The following is a 7,939-nucleotide window of genomic DNA, read 5'->3' as shown; positions in this document are numbered from 1 at the left end:
AGAGAGACATATAAAGGGTAATGAAAAAATTCAGTGAATATTCAAATTTAAAAACATTACAGTAAAATAAACATTGCCAAAAATAATGGAATAAATTTGTTTGGAAGGCAGGTATTTTTTATTAAGTGCAAGAGTATTAATGGCAATGTGTCTTTTATCATAATAGTTGAAATAACTTCTTGCATACTATCAGACCATAATGCATGTCTTAGTTACTTTATGCTCATCGCTGAGACAAAATACCTGAAGCCCAAAGTTGGGAAAGGAAAGGTTTATTTCTTACAGTTTTTGGAGGTTTCAGTCCACACTCAGTTGGCTCCAAGACAGGCAGGCATGGCTGGGCTGCAGTTCATGGCGGCCGGCAACAGCAAACTTGAACCAGCAAAGAGCAAGACACACCTTCTTCCTGCCATTACATCACATCTTGGCTCCACCCCTATGTGGGTGGAGCACTGACACCATCAATCCAAGCATTATACAATGAACCATCACATATGAACAATGCAAACTCATGAGGCCTGGGGGACACAAACATAAACCATGACATTCCACCCCTGGCCCCCAGGACTCATGTACATCCTTTATACAAAAGACATTTAGTCCACCCCTAAGAGTTGCCAAAGTCCTAACAGCTTCAACATTGCTGAAAAGTCCAAGTCCCAAGTCTCCTCCAAGATCTATGGTAAACTCTTAACTGTAAGCCCCTGTACAAAAGAAACAAGGTTAAACATTTCTGAAATGCAAAGGCACAAGATAAACATTACCATTCCAAAAGTTTAAAACAGGAGAATAGAAAGCATTCGAACAAAGCAATTCCAACATCCAGCAGGGCAAACATTAAGTCCTAGAGTTCTACACTCAGCATCTGAAGCAATCTGGTTGCAAGTTCTGAAAGCCTTGGGTGATTCCACCCCCAGGGCACTTCCAGTGATTTCAACTCCCGCAGCTTTTCTCTTAAATCCTCTCTCCTCGCTTTTTGCAGCTTTCCTTGGATCATCCACGTTCCTGGCTTTTCCAAACTTCTGGGGTCTCCACTGTACCTTTGGCTTCACACTTACATCTTCACAAATTGCCCTCTCAGGGGCACACTGCTTGGCCAGCCAGGCCCTTTGCAATCGAGGTGGAAGCCTTCTTACCCTCAGAATTTGTGCATTTTCCTTGCACCTAAAATCAGCACCTTGTGGATGCCGCCAAGGTTTGCTGCTAGCTGAAGCAGTAGCCAGGCTTTTCTCTCTCTTGGCTGTAGGGGTCAGTTGCCTGGATCGCAGGGCTCTGTTTACCTGATTGTGATGAAAAGCTTCTCTATGTTGCCGCCTTTCTGGAACCTCACATGGCCTCTGTCACCATTCTGGAACCTCACTTGGCCTCTGTCGCCATTCTGGAGCATGGCACTCTATAGATTTTTTCCTCTGAGCAAAATTTTTCATCTTTTCTGTGAGGCTGCACATAGTGGGGACTTGCTTCCTGGGATGCCCCGGGGCCATCTTTCTTATCTCTCTGTTTCTCCTCAGGAATCAAAATCTCAACTCTGTCTTTACAATCCACATCATTCCTGGAATCTTCTTTCGGGCCAAACTCACAGCATTGTACATTATCCTGCTGGGCTCTTTGCTCCTGATTTGAAACATAAAGCTGGCTAAAAGCTCCCAGCAATAGCCATGCCACGGCCTCAATGTTCGATTGCTTTTTAATTTCTTTTTCAAGATTAATCAGTCCACTGCCCTTTGTCTCAGTCTCAGGCAAAGTCTCTGGGCAGGAGCAAAATGCAGACAAACTTTCCGCCAAGCCATAACACACATCATGTGGAGTCCAACAACCAATGCAGTCCTTTCCAGCAGAAACCTCCCAAGCCTGGTCTTTACCAAGAGGCTTTCTATCATCAGCCTTCTGGTCTCCTGAGCTCTGACCAGAATCTCCTCTACAGAACAGCCTAAGCTGCTCCAGCTCTACGCATCCAGGCGACATGTCCAAACCTTTCCAAACTCTGCTCACAAGCCATTTCCAAAGCCTCTTGAAAAACATGGCCAGGTATAGTCCCAGCAAAAGACCCCACTCCTTGGTACCAATTTTTTGTCTTAGTTACTTTTTACTTGTCGCTGAGACAAAATACCTGAAGCCCAAAGTTGGGAAAGGAAAGGTTTATTTCTTACAGTTTTTGGAGGTTTCAGTCCACACTCAGTTGGCTCCAAGACAGGCAGGCATGGCTGGGCTGCAGTTCATGGTGGCTGGCAACAGCAAACTTGAACCAGCAAAGAGCAAGACACACTTTCTTCCTGCCATTACATCACATCTTGGCTCCACCCCTATGTGGGTGGAGCACTGACACCATCAATCCAAGCACTATACAATGAACCATCACATATGAACAATGCAAACTCATGAGGCCTGGGGGACACAAACATAAACCATGACAGTGCATGAAACTAGAAATCAATAACAAAACAAACTAAAGAAACTATACAAACACATGGACATTAAATAATACAACCTTAAATAAACAATGAGTCACACATATCAGGAGAGAAATTAAACATCCTAAAATCAAATAGCAATTGTAGTCATGTGTGGTGGTGTATGCCGGTAATCCCAGCCCTTTGGAGGCAGAGGTAGGAAGATCGCAGTAAGTTAGAGACCAGCCTGGACTATATAGTGAGTAAGTCTAACCTGAATTACAGAGCAAGACCCTGTCTCAAAAAGATAAACAAAAAGATAATGGCAGTATAAACATATGGAGTCCAATGAAAGCAATTATAACAAGGAATTTTGTAATCATCATTTTTAAAAATACAGTAACCTCAAATAACCTAACAGTGCACCTCAAAATCCTAGAAATAGTAGAGGAATGCTGCAGACAGAAAGAAATTTTAAAGATCAGAGCAGAAATTAATGAAATTGAGACTATTGAAAAAATAAACAAGATTGATAAAACCTTTAGTCAAGTAATAAAAAAGAAAGAAAGAAAACACGTATCAATACACTTAGAAAAAGAAAAACATTCTGGATACAACTAAAATCCAGATGATTACAGATGGTTTTAAAACTTTATATTGCAATACCCTGGAGAATCTAGCAAAAAAGGGGTAAATTCCTAAACACATTATCAAAATTCAACAAATATAGGAATCCTGAAAAGACAAATAACAAACAATAAAATAGAGACAGAAAAAAATCTGTCTTAGTTACTCCTCATTGCTGGGACAAAATAACTGATATTCACAAAGAGGATAGGTTTATTTTAGCTCACAGTTTTTAGAGGTTTCATTACAGTTTGTTGACTCAAAGACAGGGTGGCTTGAAAGAGGGTGAAGCCAGAGTAGGAATAGTTCATGACAGGATCTGCAGGAAGAAGAGAAATAGTGAGCCTACATTTCCTCTTATCCTATCCAGACTACAAGCCTATTGGTTGATGCCAACCATAACCAATGTGAACACTTCCATTGTCCACACGGAAACTTTGCTAAACCAATCAGTGGACTAATTTAATTATCACACACCGTTAATTCATATTCAAACACTCAGATCCAACCACATAAGCCCCACCGCTGAGTGCATGAGGCTTTGAGGAAATACCTAGATATGAGCCATAGCATAACATAAAGAAAAGCCCATGACCCAGTGGATTAACCACTGAATTTTATCAGAATATCATGAAAGAACTAATGGCAATACTCAATAAATTCTTCTATGAAATTGAAAGAGAAAGAAACATACAAGGAATTAAAAGAAAAAGAAAGCAACAGACAATATCCTTAATAAACTTTATCTTCAACAATATATTTACAAACACAGTGCAAAAGATCACTGAAAAGATCATACACTATAATTAAGTAAGTTTAATTCCAGGGATGCAAGAATTGTTTAATGCATACAAATCAATAAAAATAATATAGCATATAAAACAAATAAGGAGAAAAATCACAACCACTTCAGAAGTCAGAAAAAATCCAACAAGAATCATGATTTTTTTTAAAAATCTGAGTTAACAAAATTATAGGAAGAATTTACTTCAAATTTGTAAAATTTATATAGGACAAACCCACAGAAAACATCAACATAATAAATTAGGAAATTTTGAAAACATTCCTTCTAAAAGCAGGAACAAGTAAAAAGTATTCATCTCATCCCACACATTGTACTCAAAAATTTAGCCAAAACAATCAAGAAAGAGTAATAAGTAAAATGAGTATGAAGAAGAAATAATTAAAATTAACCTTGTTTCAGAAGACATGATCCTTTGCAAAGAATACCCAAAGAATCTTCCAAAGGACCCTTAGAACTAATGAAGTATTTAAGAATGTGAGAGAATACAAAAATACAACACACAAAATCAGTATCCTTCTTATACACCAACAATAAAACTATCAAGACAGAAATCAGGAAAAAAATTCCAATCATGGTAACTTCAAAAAAATTAAATACCTCAGAATTAACCTAACCAAAGAAATGAAAGGCCTGTACAATGAAAATTGTAATACTCTTAAGAGATTTAAAAGGATATTAGACAATGAAAAGACGACCCCTGTTCCAGGATAGAAAGAAATAATATTGTTAGAACAGATATATTTCTTAAAAAGATATATAGATTTAATGCAATTCCAATCAAAACACCAACAGCATTCTTCACAAAATTTAAAAAAATTCTATGTCCTATATTGAGTTAGAAAAGACCCTGAATAGCCAAAGCAGTCCTGAGCAAAAGTAGTGAAGCAGGAAGCAATACAATCCTGGATTTCAAGTTATACTACAAAGCTACAGTAATAAAAACAAGATGGTAAAGGCACAAAAGCAGATTTGTTAAACAATGAAATAGAATTAAAGTTGCAGAAAAGTTGCATGTTGCTTCACTCATCTGATTTTTTGACAAAGGGGCCAAAAGCATGTGCTAGAGAAAAGATAGTCTGTTTCACAAATAGTGCAAGTAAAAATGATAATTCACATGCTGAAGAATGAATCTAGACCCTTATTTTTCACATGGTAATAAAAATAAATAAAAATGGATCAAAAACCTATGTATGAAAACAGTAATACTGCTTAAGCAAAAAAGAAAAAAGTTACAGTAAAACAGTGCAATAATGATTATAAACAAATATATTTCAGTAATAACTTTAAATATGAATGATCTTAATCAAACAATCAAGACATAGATTGGCAGAATGGGTCAAGAAGCAAAATCTAACAGTATGCTGTATAGAAGCAGCACATTTAAACCAAAAGGATATTCATGTCCTAAAAAGTTAAAACTTGGAAAAACTGTTATTTGTAATGGAAACACAAAAGCAAACAGGAGTAGCTATTTTATTCCCAGCAGTGTGAACTTCAAGTCAAAACTGATCAGAAGCAAAGAAGGTCACTGCATACTGGTTAAGGGAAAAATTCAACAAGAAGAGATAACAATTACAAATACATTTGCACTAAACACTGGTAACATATAAATTCATAAGGAAAACACTGCTGGGAATAGAGACAGGATAAACTTCAACAGAATTTTAATGGATAATCTTAATTCCCCGCTATCACAACACATATGAACTAGACAAAAAAATCCAAAAAGAAATATAAAAGTTGAAACACATCTTTAAAATAATGGTCTTAACAAATGTCTGGGATCTGATCAAATCACCACTGAATTTCACAAGAACTTCATGGAAGAGCTAAGGCCAATACAACTGAAACTATTTAATGAAATAGAAAGGGAAGTACTGCCAACGTCATTCCTAGGAGCTAGATTTACCCTGATTTCAAAAACCATATAATGACTTAACTAAAAGAAAACTACAGGCCAATCACTTTAATGATCACAGATTCAAATATGCCCAACAAAATATTGCCAACAGAATACAACAAATTGAGTAATTAGCAACAAATCAGTCTCTTTGAGATTCAGAATGCAGACACTGGCATTTAACAATTTGGGAAAGAAAGGATGGAGGGATGTGCATTCTTAACACTCAGGAAGGGTCTGAAGGGAGAATTGGAACACATAAGAAAAGTGAAGAGACAGACCTCAGTGCAGAATAATGAGGTAGCAAACTTCACTTTATCCTGACTTCTAGGCTGTGGTGTGACAGAGGTGGCTTATATCTACAGAGACATAAGGAAGGTGAGTGACTCCAGAGAATGCAGCAGTGGAACAGAGTAGTAAATGCTGTGAACTACAACAGCTGGTAAGTGACTCCTGTTCAAGTGTCACAATGGAGAGTGTTGATCAGGCTCAATTTTAGGGAGAAGTCAACTGAACCTAGGGCACTTAACAGCCCTGGATTGGCTTTCTCTCAGGGCTCCCAGTAACTGGGTAAGGCATAGTTGTAGGAGATATATAGGGCCAGGGAAGCAAAATTAGACAGACAAGAGACACCCAAAGTATTAAAAGGATAAACAACTCATGTCCCAACCCCACAGCCAGAGGCCAGAATCAGCCTGGACTCCTGTGGAGTTGAAAGTACCAGAATTAGAAGACTGTAGGGTGGTGTGCTTCTAATCTCTTTCTCTTTCATTTCTCTATTTTTTCCTCTTATCCATTTAAATGTTCTCTCCAGAGGATGACAGTGCTCTATGGAGGTGATACTTATTGTATATAATATTCTTATTTCTTTTTGAATTTGTAATATAAGTATAAATCTTGTTACTATGGTTACAGGTAGCAAATTAACAGTTACCTCTGCCATTTTCTATGATGCAATTGATGCTATTATTATTGAAACTATTACTTCAGCCAAGGTGACACAGTTATTGTGATCACTGTTCTTTCTTATATGCCAATACTGATATTGTTTGAGGATCATGAACAATAACATAGTCCAGCACCAACAAACAAGTTGCTAGGCCAAATATGCAGCAAGTTCTCATCCCTAACAAATTTAAGAGGTACAATCTTGGCATAGACTCAAAGTCAGAAGCCCGCACTGAAACTAGAAGGCATCTCTGAAAAGTATCAGTTTCCTAAGGATGTCTTAGGAACTAATACTAATAACAAATGTCCTTACCATATGCATTTTATAAGCATCAATTCAGAAAAATACTTTCAAAAATAAACGATGAAAAAACGTGGAAGCAAGATGAAACTACAGACCTCCAAATTGCCAAAGGCAAATCCAGGCAGCAGTGAAAAAACTCAAAATCTACCTAGGAAAAAATTGTGAAACTGTAACAGCAGAAGTAATAAAGCAAATCTATGAGGCTCTAATAAGAGAACAAAGCAGAAATAATTCTTCAAATAACTAAAGAGACAATGACCATAGTGAAGGAGATGGCTAGTGAATCCAGAGTAGATACACATTTTTTAAAAATTGAGGAGCTTCAGAAAATGATGGAAACCATGAATTCCAAACACAGAAAATAAATGGATGGCATAAAATAGATTTAAATAGATGCTGAGAGATTAAAATGTTCATTGGAAGTATGCACAGCAGAATCAACCAATATGAGGGTGAAATATCAGACCTAGAAGAAAAGTTTATGGTTACTGATCATAAAAACTTCTAAAAAATAGCAAGGGAATATGAAAATTAAATCTACCAACTGTGAGATAATGCAAATAAGCATAACAGGAAATTGATCAGAATCAATGAAAAACCAGAAGATACCTCAAAAGACATTAAAAAAAAAAACTTGTTCACAGAAATAATGGTAGAAAATTCCCAAGTGTGGAAAAAGAATTTCACATACAGACAAGTGAAGCATACAGAACTATAGATAGACATGATCAGAAAAAAATATACCAATGCATGAATGCTAAATATTGCAGAAATTCAATACAAAAACAGAATATTAAAAGATGTTACAGCAAAGAAACAAAATACCTATAAATGCAAACCTATCAGAAACCCAGCAGACTTCTCCTCACAGCCTCTTAAATCAAAGAAAGCTAGAACTGAAATATTTCAAGCCCTAAAAGAAAAGAGCCTTCAACTCAGATTGATGTTCCCCATAAAACTATCAT

Source organism: Cavia porcellus, unplaced genomic scaffold, assembly GCF_034190915.1.
Source record: "Cavia porcellus strain 051 isolate PalLab524CR breed Dunkin Hartley unplaced genomic scaffold, mCavPor4.1 scaffold_3, whole genome shotgun sequence".
Taxonomy (NCBI): domain Eukaryota; kingdom Metazoa; phylum Chordata; class Mammalia; order Rodentia; family Caviidae; genus Cavia; species Cavia porcellus.
This window is presented reverse-complemented; position numbering follows the sequence as displayed.